Below are 12,855 nucleotides of genomic sequence, written 5' to 3' on the forward strand. Positions count from 1 at the left end.
CTGGGGTTTTAATCAAGGTGGAGGGAACTATGAACAGTTCCAAATATCGTTCAATTTTGGCCCAAAACCTTCAGGTGTTTGCTAGAAAGCTGAAGATGAAGGGGAATTTCATGCTTCAGCACAATTAACCCAAAACATATCCAGATCAACAAAAGAATGGCTTTACCAGAAGAAATTTTTGTAATGGTCCAGCCAAAGCACAGAGCTAAATCCAAATGAAAATCTGGGGGGTGCCCTGAAGGGAGATGTGCACAGGAGATGCCCTTGCAATCTGATAGAGTTGAGGGCTTTTGCCAGCAAGTGTGGCAAATATTGTGAAGTCAAGATGTGGCATGCGGATAGTCTCCTACGCAAAATGGCTTATTGCTGAGATACATTCAAAATGGCTTCAACCAAGTATTAGTTTAATGGTATGCACACTTCTGCAACCAGGTGATTGTCAGTTTTCAGGGTGAAAAAAAAGTTTTGAAATGATTTATCTTAATCTCATTTCTTTACAAAACAAAAACCGGGTCCTTTAACAGGGGTGTGTAGACCTTTTATATCCATTGTAAGTTACTATAATGTAGCTGGAGTTAGCACTTATACACACTCAGTTGCCTGTTTATTAGCTACACCTTACTAGTTAAAATATCAGCTGAGTGTAAATTGTTCTTTAAAGAGGACTTTTCTAAAAATCTTATGCGGGGAGCACACAGATGCCATCATATATACTCTGCCTTTTATTGATATGAAAACTACTGATCATGGTTAACTTTACTTTTTATGTCTTCATTTCAGTAAAAGAAAAAAAAACTGTATGTCAGTGTCTTGCTGGCTTCAGCAGTGTTGATTTAGAATTTCTGACTATGGTCCTTTCATGTGTAAACTTTCCCTGAGAGCTTTTTAAAATGTACTAAAACCAAGTGACTTCCTACGCAGTCTACTACTACTGTACATGCTAGTCATCATAGTATACTGTTTGAGCCAAACCAGTTTTCATTCCCAGGCAGGCACGTGCACAGACAGACCCCAGGTGGTGCTTGAGCACCTGCCCCTTTCCCCTCCGACTAGATGAGTGCCCTTTTTGCGAGATATATATATATATATATATATATATATATATATATATATATATGTGTATATGTATATATGTGTATATATATGTATATATATATATGTATGTATATATATATATATATATATATATATATATATATATATGTGTGTGTATATATGTATATGTGTATGTATATATATATATATATATATATATGTGTGTGTGTGTGTGTATATATATATATGTATATATGTATATGTATATCTTGTAATAATTTTAGAGTTTGGTTTTTAAATTTGGCCCACATCAATTCTCAATAAAAAAAAGAAAGTGTTGTATTCCAACAACAACTGTATCTGAGTCTAGCCCCTGCCCTTCCCTCCTCAACTTACCTTTTCACAGCCACCAAAGTAAATGTAGGCAAATCGAGCAGCATCACATCTCCCTGACCTGCTGTCATGGAAAGCCAGGTAACGACAGTGTTTGCCTTAAGCTAGTCTGGCGTAAAATCACAGTCTCCCTCCAGCTCTATGTCAGATTTGGGTTCACCAACTGCCCAGTGTGAGCAGAGACAACGTTGAATTTCTCTCCAACTTCCACATGTCTTAATAAACCAAAACTCAATTTGAAATAATGTTTATGTCTCCAATGTCATGTCTCTGATAAGTAAACAAAAATGACATGCAGTTTGAGGCTGTGCATGAAGAGTGCAGAGCTACATGTGTCTGTTCTCTGATTCTCCAAAATATTTCAAGCTTATTTAGAAGATAATTCTAATAATAAGCATGTGACTAAAAAAGAAAGGAGGAAATGAGGAGAGGAGGAGAACAAATTGAGAGGAGAACGCACTTGGCCTAATTGTAACTTAGCATGGGCCTACTTTGTAGTTTGGAGGGTAGATTGTAGGTTTATTATTTTATTTATTCAGAGTACTCATCAGCAGCACTTGTACTAAAAACCTGTGTAGAATTACCAGGTCGTTTGGAATTGGGACACAGTGTAAGTTTATTGAAAATGCAGTGTTTAGGCCATCAGGCAACTCACAATATGGAACAATATCTTTGAAAAAATAGGCTCCGGTAACTGAGTAACAGAAGCTCTTGTGACAATCTCTGAACTGAGACAATGTAAGATGCATAGAATACAGGCAAAACACTGGAAACAGTTTGTTGTGTACCTGTCCTAATTAGTTGTATAATTTATTTATCTTTAAAGGGACAGGTCACCCCAAAATCAAGAAATGCATCTTTTTCCTCTTACCTGTAGTGCTATTTATTCGTCTAAGATAAGATAAGGTAAGATCTTTATTGTCTTCCTTAGAAGAAATTTGTTTTGGACCTGCGAGAGACCGTCCACCGTCACACAGCCGCCACATATACAGACAACATATAAATTAAGAAGACAAATATATACCCCCCGCCCCAACATCCCCAAGTATTGCACATTGCCCCTAAGTTTAAAAAGTTGACCTAGATTGTTTTGGTGTGAATTGTCGAGTGTTGGAGATATCGGCCATGAAAGTCTGCCTTCTAATGTAACTAGAAAGTGCTCAGTTTGTGTTGCACACTTCCCTCTGCATAGCGATACAGTTGAGTTTGGTAGAAAGAAAATAGCTGAGATAGTTGGGATGACATCGTGTTGTGGTGTGTTAGCTCGTGCTAACCAGGCAGAGACAGCAGGAGACAAGCAGCTTACGGAGACGGTTGTCATAGCAGCATAGAATGACAGCAACAGCTGATTGGTAGCGATTTAGTGCTACTGTAGAAACATGGCAGTGAAACATGGTGGACCCTGTGGACCAGCACCGAGGTAGATAATATGGCTTGTTCTAAGGTAACAAAGACACTGCAATTCTTAGTTTTAGGTGATAATACATTAGCGAAGGCTAACTTAAAAATGATGGATAGTATTTAATTTCTGCCAGTAAATCCTACATACTGCTCCTTTAAGGCAAAATATAACAAATATAGTGTGAGACTGGATTAAAAAATGCGCTTGAAGGCTTGCGATATGAATAAATCATAACATGATTTATCAGTTGACTATTTGATCCATCGTTTTAGCTGGAATTAATTTTAAGTCACTGTTCAATGACAGTGATGCATAAAAATATGTAACACAAGCACAGAATACTAACTATTGTTATCAGTGATTTGTTTAGTGTTATCTGATGACTGAATGTTGTGTCAATACTCTCACTGGAGATTTTGCATTTATATTATCTTGCCTTATACACAGGCATTGATATATTCAAGCATCATTTTATATACAGTACATACATTTTTATTATATGCAGTGCTTCCTAGTTGGCTGAAATTGGAATGAAATAAACTACTCTTACAAATTAAATGAATAAACAGAAATAAAAAATCTAATCAAATAAATATACACTGATGTATCATGTCCACTTAAATTTAAAATATTTTGCTGTGTTATAAATATCCCGATAAGGAAAATAATTGGAATTCAATGTGTTCAAACAAAAGGATGTATGTGTTGAAAGCTGCAGAAATTGTTCCAGAGGAAAGGCAGTGAAGCAGTAAATTTGCAATAATTAGGTTTGGATCTTGTTATGTGAAGCCAAATGAAAAGAGCTTGAATATTTAACTATGTGTGCACAGCCTGTCACGTCATGTAGGCAGGTGCAGGCAATAGGCCAACGCAGCGGGAAGACAGCCAGGTCTGCAGGCTTCTGTAGGGCTTCAAAATAGGTCATGTTCACATCAGGGACGTCTGCATAATTTTTCTGACTTCTCTGCTGCTGAAGTGGTTCAGGCCAGTGGCCCGTGGCTGTGGACGAGAGCACTGCGTGGGGGATGGGATGGATGGATGGAGGAGACCTGAACATGAAGAATTATCATTGTCAGAGATGCTGAGACAGAAACACAGGAGCCGACTGATGATTTTTTATCAGTCACACTGACGGAATTACAGTGATAACAGGCCATGGGTGGTACATGTGAAACATGAAGTCGCTTCTAAATTGTTAGTCTCATAATGTGTCACTGAGTCAATATAAATACAACTCTGACTGTAGACTACTCATGTCACATGCTATATGTTACTGTTATCAAAAAAGACAGTTAAAATGTGCTTCATCTACTACTTGACATTATTGTGGTATAGGTACAATAGTAGAGAAACAGAGGATTTGTTGTGGCCTCAAGGAGAATGACTCAACACTAAACTTTGCAGCAATAGGCTTACTACTAACAGGTCTCACATATGGTGAGTGCTACTGAAAGGACTAGTGGAAAACATGCCTGTTAGGAATGGGCTGATGGCTTAGTCTGTGGTATTGCTACTTGCAGCTTTCTCAAGAACCGCCCTTATAAACAACTTAACAATTGTCACTGTGCTTCTTTGGGTCCTGAGCAAGCAGCAACCTCCGGGGCTGAAAAATGAAGCCAACGTGGAAGTTCCAAAAACTACAGTTCTTTGAACGGCCACTTGAGGCTGGCTCCAGAACCAGTCAGTCCCCATAGACCCCCATGTTAAAATACCCAGCTTTACAGCGGAAATAAACCGTTTACAGCCTGGTACAAAAAGAAACAGTTTTAGTTTCTATAGATAATTTCAACATTCATGACAACAGTACAGGGGTTAATTTAATTTAACTCACCTGTTAACCAGTGTTTATTGACGAAGAATATGATTAAAATTTTTCCATAACAAAAAACAAGACGATGACGAGCTAAAAACAAATCGTGGCAGAAACTAAGATGAAATTTTTGTTTCATTTTCGCTGACAAGATGAGACATGACGAAAGTGTCTGTGGTGGACTACCAGGCACTGAAAGCCAAGAACTGCTGTGCTTGTAATTGTCTTCAAATGCTGTATGAGTGACAGGCTGGTAAACTCCAGTAAATAGTCTGTGCCAGGATGTTTCATAAGCCTGCAAAAACACTTACACTGGAGCAGCGTCAGCTGGTGGTTTGAATTGAGAGCTATAATTCAGCAGTAAATAATCAACCGTGTGTGTCTGACTGTGGATGGTGGAGCTACTGAATGGATTTGTATAGCTTGTTAGTTGCAGCAGTGACTGTTAGCAGTTAGCTCTGCTTGTTAGCTGCTGAAGAGGAGCGGAGCAAGCAGCCACCAGCCGCAGGACTTCACAACCGATCTCCGCAGGACTCCACTCAGAGCCGGACTGTCTCTGAAAGATTTGTTAGAGTTTACAGTGAACCTGGGTACAAATCCTAGTTGTCTCAGATGAGTTATTTGTGGTCAGATTTTTTGAGAGCATAAATAGAGACATTCAACGATGATCAGTAAGTGTGCGCTTGTAACCCCCCCCCCATAACCTGCCAGAAACTGCTAGGGAAATAACAGTTTATAAGTGTGTAGAAATTATTTGCAGTTTTAGGGATTTTTACACAACCTGTCACCTTGATTCTAATTTCTGATACATGAATTAGTCCAGTGGTATTCAGACTTTGTGCCTATGCCACACCAAAGGGCAAGCCAAAATTTCAAGGCACACCTGGATTTCTATCTGTGCACAATAGCTAGTTTGTTTTATTTACGAATATCAAATAACAACTGATAAAACAACTTTTACTCATGAAATATTTTTAAAAAAAATTACTCAAGAATTAATTTTAAACTTTTTAAAATGACATCAAAGCAACAATAACACATCCATTTAAATAGGAAATAATGTAAGATAATGTGATGTTTCTCACACTTCAAATTCCCATGCGCAAACAGTGATAAATAGGTTCCCCATGAAGGCTTTTTAAATTAAATTAAATTGCATTTATAAGGGAGAGTTTGCCTTTTTTGGAAATGTGTGCACACAACATACTGATAGTCATTTCAAAATTCATTCATAACTTTTTGTATAATCCCAGTGGAATATGCAGTAATAATGTGTGGATATCCCAAAATCCCACATTATACCTGGATTTGCATCAATCGTACCACTGAATCAGCCTAACTGGATTAGTTTCAAGCTTTAAAAAAAAAAAACCTATATAGAATACTTAATAACTGAAAGTTGACTAAAATGACATGAATTTTCATCGACTTAAACTTGTAAAACTATGAAGGATAAAAATGACTAAAATGTAATTAAAACTAATAACCATTTTGTCTCAAGACAAAATCTAAAATAGTTCTCAACATACTGTTAGTTTTGTGACTCACTGTACCCTGATATAACATCAAAAGGCCCCCAAAGCACTTAAAAAACTTGAATTTAATGGTATACCACTTACTGTGTTCTTCTGCTTCTGCATCAGAAGAAACCGTTGTATAACTATATTTACAGAGACATGTTAATGTTTACAACACATATTTATTCTTTATTTATAAAATATAACAATCACAATATGACGCATTATTATTCATTAAACTATCCAGCGTTATAATAGAAATGGAAGCTCTGTGAACAGACGATAAGTCAATTTAAGTACATTGTGCTGTTATGTCTCTTTTTCATTTCTCATTTTAAGTACAAAATTTAAATGCGGAACTTTTACCATGTGGTATTTACGGTTTTTGTAGTTAATTAGGACGGCGTTTGTCCAGGGCCCCAAAATCACTATGTCCACCCCTGAAAACACACCTGTTGTGGTTAGTCTCTGTCCGAAACACAGTGAAATGTACCTAGCAGATGTACAGTATTAATCTCCAATTAGTCCTTTTAGCTTGCTTTGACATTACCACCGAGCATGGTTTAGTTAGAGGAGGTATTTTGCCGTCAGGACCATTATTAGTGTTATGAGTTAGTGTGGCAAACTTACACAATGGACGTAGGTGACTATGCTCAACACATCAGTGAAATACACTCCATGAGACGACTCTCCATGGAGCCCCGATACCCTGTCCCCACTGCTGCACAGAGCCCCAGAGTGCTGTTCGCTTGTTTATTAAAGCTATGGTCTACGTTTAGAAAGATTGATTGATGGTGGTTATGACCCAATAGTGCTAGCTACACAATGTGAAGAGCAAAAGGAACCAAAAAAATCCATTCTCTCTGGCGGCTGCAGGCCTGCAAAGAAATTGACCAATCACAGCCATCTGGTCCGCATGGTAGTTACTCCTTGCTCAAATTTGCACTCTCTCTCTCTTACCCTCCGTCCAATCCCCTCGTCGTTAGGAGGCCCCGAGGGGAGGGGATGGATCATGGAGCACAGAGGGAGGGGTGTGTGTGTCTTTCTCATTGTCTTTCTAAACGTAGACCATAGCTTTAAGTTCATTAATATTGAATGTGTTGTGTGTCCCAAACTGCACCAACTTTGACAGTGCACATCTTTGGGTCCCCAGTAAAACATGTGCCAAGTGTGAAGCAGATTGGATAGATGGTTTTGGAGATATGAAAGTACACTCAGACAAATAGAGATTCCATGCTTTATAGTTAGATGGGGGCCAAACCTCCAACCCTGGTGAGTCTGACTTTTTTCTTGCAGCATCACTTCACCTGAACTTGGTAGTGGGAGTCCGAGAACAAAAACTTGAACACACAATATATGTATCTTATTTTAGAGATATTATCATCAAGAAGAAAACCCAAGGGCTCCAAGTCCTGTTTAGAACATGGTAGTTTTGCACTTCAGCCTCTTGCGTCCTCTCTCCCCCGTGTCTTACGAGGGTGGAGCTAAGACGTGAGGAATAGACGCAAGTGGCTTGTAACATTGTGAGAACATTAATGGTGTCCTCTTAGCGGAGTTGTAACATTGGCTTGGTGTTTGGGGCGTCGGTGGCTTAGTGGCAGAGCAGGCGCCCCATGTACAAGGCTGTTGCTGCAGCAGCCCGGGTTCAACTCCAGCCTGTGGCCCTTTGCTGCATGTCCTTCCCTCTCTCTCCCCCCTTCACACTTAAGCTGTCCTATCAATTAAAGGCTAAAATGCCCAAAAAAATATCTTTAAAAAAAGAAAAACATTGGCTTGGTGGTGCTAGGTGAGCTAACAGTGGATGCACACTCCTTCTGCACAGTGATGCAGGTGGCAGATAGTTCATCCATCCACCCATTTTTGCGGCCACTTGCCCCCTCTTGGCGGTCGCGGGGGGACTGGAACCTATCCCAGCTGACATTGGGCGGGAGGCGGGGTACACCCTGGACAGGTTGCCAGACTATCACAGGGCTAACACATAGAGACAGACAACCATTCACACCTATGGACAAATTAGAGTCACTAATTAACCTATCCCCAACCTGCATGTCTTTGGACTGTGGGAGGAAGCTGGAATAGAAAGGAGAAAACCCATGCAAGCATTGGGGGAGCATGCGGGCCCTGCACAGGGGGCTTCCTCCTTGGATTGAATCAGGAGCCCTCTTGCTGTGAGGCAAAAGTGCTAACCACCACACCACTGTGCTAATCTGCAGATAGTTCAGTAGAAAGAAAATAGTTCCTACATGAAACTGCTCACAACAAGGTCTGTGGATCATCTTGAGTGACCGGATCATGATTTCTGAAATGAGACATTGCTGTTGGGTTTTTTATTTTTATTATCATTATTATTATTATTATTATTATTATTATTATCATTATTATTGTCATTTTTTGAGCACCACAAGCCAAGTGCCATCTAGTTCCATTATATTGGAGAGAAGGCAGACATATCAAAGGCCGAAAGACATGGCAACTCACACCAAAACAATCTCGACTGATAAATAGCACTACAGATAAGAGGAACAATATGTATTCTTGATTTTGGGTAAATTCCTTGGAAAAGAAACTACAGAGAACATGCTCTCAGGATCCTGGATTGTAGCTACGGCCCTGTACAGACACAGAACAATGACTCATGCAGTGGATCACAGTAAATCTTTATTTCTAGTGAAGACAACACGCAGTGCTCATATTGGTACTCCCTTTGTCTCACAAGGTGTCACTTTGTTTCTTTACACTGTTGAGAAAATCCACAATAGAAGTGAAAAAAAAATGCCACATTTAAATGGTTTCATGTTTGGACAGACTCCGTCAGTGTCATTTCAACACTAACAGGTGATCCCTCCCCCGGGCCTGCTTAAAGCTGTCGCAACACTGGGACACAACAACACATCACATGTACACGGTCATCAACGTCAGGCTGAGAGTTAGTGTCATTTGATGACCACACCTACGCCTACATCAAACTGGGATATGGTGACATATAAGTGAACATCTGTGTTAAACCTACAATAAATAACAGTGATATGACTCATCACTCTTTAAATCAACACTAGTTCCAGCATGGAGGCCTGATTATGACCTAAAAGTAGAATAAAATGTAAGGATGAGTGAAATTCACAAGATTTGCACTTTCACTTGTTCCAAATGTGCCGCTAAATACCATGAACCAGAGAGGTGTTTCATAAAGAAGGCTAAGAAAAGCAGGGCTTACTGTGAAAAGCCTGGTTTGAGTAATGCCAGTTTAGGGAACCAGGAGTAAGCATGTCAAAGTGACTCTCACTGGCACTCTATGGAACTGCATCTATGTAGCATTACATTTGTGTTCAGTTTCTGAATGCATGAGCACAGAGCAGTTTTTTGCAGTGAAATTAAATTTGCAGATAAATTATCACACTTAGAATAATAGATTTGTGTGTCTGCCGTGAGCTGTGAGAGTGCACAGTGTGGGAAACTTGGCAAATGGGTAAAAGTGATCATGAGAGGTTATCATTTCGCATGTACATGGCTAATGGTACAGAATTATGGAAGCCCTGAGAGGCGAGTTTGGAAAAAAAATTGGATGATTTTTGGATGATGATTTGAGTTTATGGATTAAAAAAAGGTTTTGCCAGGATAATTTTTCTGAGTTCTTAAAAAAATCCATCTCTGACATAGTTGGAAGAAAAAAGGTTTGGCAGGTGACTTTTTTTTTTTTTTTGTCAGGATTATTTTTTAAGTGTTTGCTGTTGTAATACTCATTTTCACCACAAGAAGCTGAAGTGCACCACCACCCCATGTTCTAAATGGGACTAATGCAGGGTTCAGACTACACAACATTTTTGTCTGTTCCAACAGTCACTACAACAGATAGGGCTCTTGTGGAGTCATAAAATTGTGCCATGACTTGGCTGACAGACTAAACGTTGGTCCACGATCAGTCGTCCCTGGTCGTCTTTCACGACATGCGCTATGCCATTATTCTTATCCTATTTTTATTATTATTACAATAATTTCATTCACTATGGCTGTTCATGTTCCAGACAAAATGTTACTGTAGTAAGTACCACCACATGGCAAGAGCTACATTTGATTTACTACATGCAGACTATGCAAGTCACTGAATCCTCCACAACAAGTTCCTGCAAATGTTTCACAATAAAAGCCTTTTTAGAAAATGAAGGGGTTCTGTCAACCAAAACCATATATTTAATTTTAAACAGATACAGGAAGTGTTAAATTTGAAATGATGGCATGATGCATTAAACGGGTGCAGATTAAAAATAAAAATAGAAAAATGCAGAAGTATTGAGAAATAAAGGCCCATTACTAATGTAGTCTGTTTCAAATGAAGCTGGTACCCTCTGCAGTTGTTGTAAGTAAAAGCCCCGCCACTATTATTTAATTTTTATGTTTTTATATATATTCTCCAGTATGAAGAAATTACAATCTTTGCTAGCTTGATGCTAATGGCAGTACTCACTGGGTTGGTAAAGTGCCTCTGCTGTTTTATGCAATAATTTTTCTTTTTCTACTATGACATGGCTAGTAGTAAAATCAAAAATGCTGGGGTGTTGTTGCTGTGCAGTTGCCCACTGCAGCAGATCACTCTGTTTCTATTGGTCAAAGTGACGGCTGTGACGGGAGAAGTAAGGAATGACAAAAAGAAAACCACTTTCTGTTGGTACGTAGTGAGGCATCCCAGACACTGCGCCGGTTGTCATCTATTATGACACACTACATGACATGAAACGATGGATTATCTTGTACGACACTCATTGTCTTTCACAATCCAAGCTGACTGTAAGATGCTGTGTCGGGCTATAATCGGACTGATATCATGTAGTGTGACCACAGCATAAAGCATTTCTTTTTTCCTTCCAGGGGAGTTTTACTTTCTCCATGTACTCTAAACATAAGGTACATATATTGTGTGTTAGCAAATTATGTAACATTACTGTCATGTCTATAAATGTATTTTAATTGGCACTAATCTGCTGTTAATGTCAGCTATACAGAGTTAGCCATTAGCCCTCCAGCTAGACGGCAAAAATCTTGCGAACCCACACTATATGTACCTTGTTTTAGAGAACTTAAAACTCATCTGGAAAAAAAAAACATTTTGGTTTTACTTAGAACGCAGTAGTTTTCAGTTGAGCTGCTTGTGGCCGACATCAGTTTTACAACAGGCAACACAAACCAAGCAAGTCATTTTAGTTAGAAGCCCATCTGCGAGCAGCATCGGAAAAACATTTAGTAAGATGAAACTGCTTTATTCAGTGTTTTTAAGAAACCTGGTCCATTTGTTTTGGAGAGAAAGAGACCTCTGCATGTAATTCAGCTGTTTGTAGAAACACCAAAGGAGCTTTTATTGGGCAAAGTTTCAGCTGGTTGTAGACTTATTTAAAGTGGCTTCATGAAACAGAAAATAAGCCTGATTTTTACTACAGTTAGCCTGGCTCAACTGGTAATGCTGCATTATGAGACACCTCTCTGGAGAAAGATATGGAAGTTTCTGGAACAACTTGAAAGGGTTGCTGATGATCTTTTAAAAACCTGAGTTCAAGTTTGTTTGGCGCTACAAACTATATGATCTCTCCGAACTCACTGAGAATGAGTTGCGTGTAGTTTCTCATCACAGTGAAAGCTGGCACATCGTTTTGGCACTATGCAAAGTTTGTGCTTTGTAGCACATTGCAGTTTTTTTGGAATCAATATCTCACCAGGTGAGTTACTATAGTACATACTAGTGCAATATTTGTCAGACAAGAGTCTATTTGGCAGCATACATAAAGTGTCTCCATAGAAAATCTTCATAGACTTCATAAATTAATAATTCTTTATCAAGATATTCATGAATGTAAAATTCTGCAATGGTGAATCCATAATAATAAATACATATAGCACAAAACACACCACATTGTATGTACCTACTCATGCACTTTTGCACACATAGAAAACACACACATGCTCACACTGATTCCAAAGTGTCTTCACATGTGTAACCACTCACATTTAAAATGATGGTGTCTAGCAATGGCATTAGAAACATAATAACATTGACAAAGATCTTTTTTTAAACGATTAATCCAAGTATTTAAAGGTGCAATCAGTGATGTTTTAATGCTTCTTTGCATAATACTGTATATCAGTGGAGGTGTGCGGATGTTAACTATCAATGCCAGTCAATCCTCCTCAATTGCTGCTGAGATTCAAGTTCTATAAACAAACCCATTAAACTACTCTTAATGTGCTCTGCAGAGTAGTTTTTCAGTGAACTCAGGAGCTTCAGAATCTCCCACTTGCTAGTTAAGGAGTTTGTGAGTTCTGTAAACAATATTCAGATATTTTGTTTTTGTTTTTCATGAACGATAAACAAATTATAAATAAAATATTAAAGTCTAGCCTATGAGTGAAAAACACTGAGTTAACAAGTTTTGAGCCAGTGTACACCACATCTATCCGCACTCCGGCTCAGTCACAGCTCTGCTGTTTCAATATACATAAGACACGTGCTTCAGTGAATATACTTTTGCTGCTCAGTTTGATGATAACAGCTACTTTGTGGCAGTACTTGAATATGACAACTTTTGTTGCTCCTATCTTTATCTGTCATCACTCATTTCAAATGTCAATATAGCTGATCTCACAGCACAGCTGCTGTCACAGCTTGCTTGGTAATGACTGCTGACAAGGGTGGATTACTAAACAGGCCCACC

The sequence above is a fragment of the Epinephelus fuscoguttatus genome, linkage group LG20 (genome assembly GCF_011397635.1).
Source record: "Epinephelus fuscoguttatus linkage group LG20, E.fuscoguttatus.final_Chr_v1".
NCBI lineage: Eukaryota > Metazoa > Chordata > Actinopteri > Perciformes > Serranidae > Epinephelus > Epinephelus fuscoguttatus.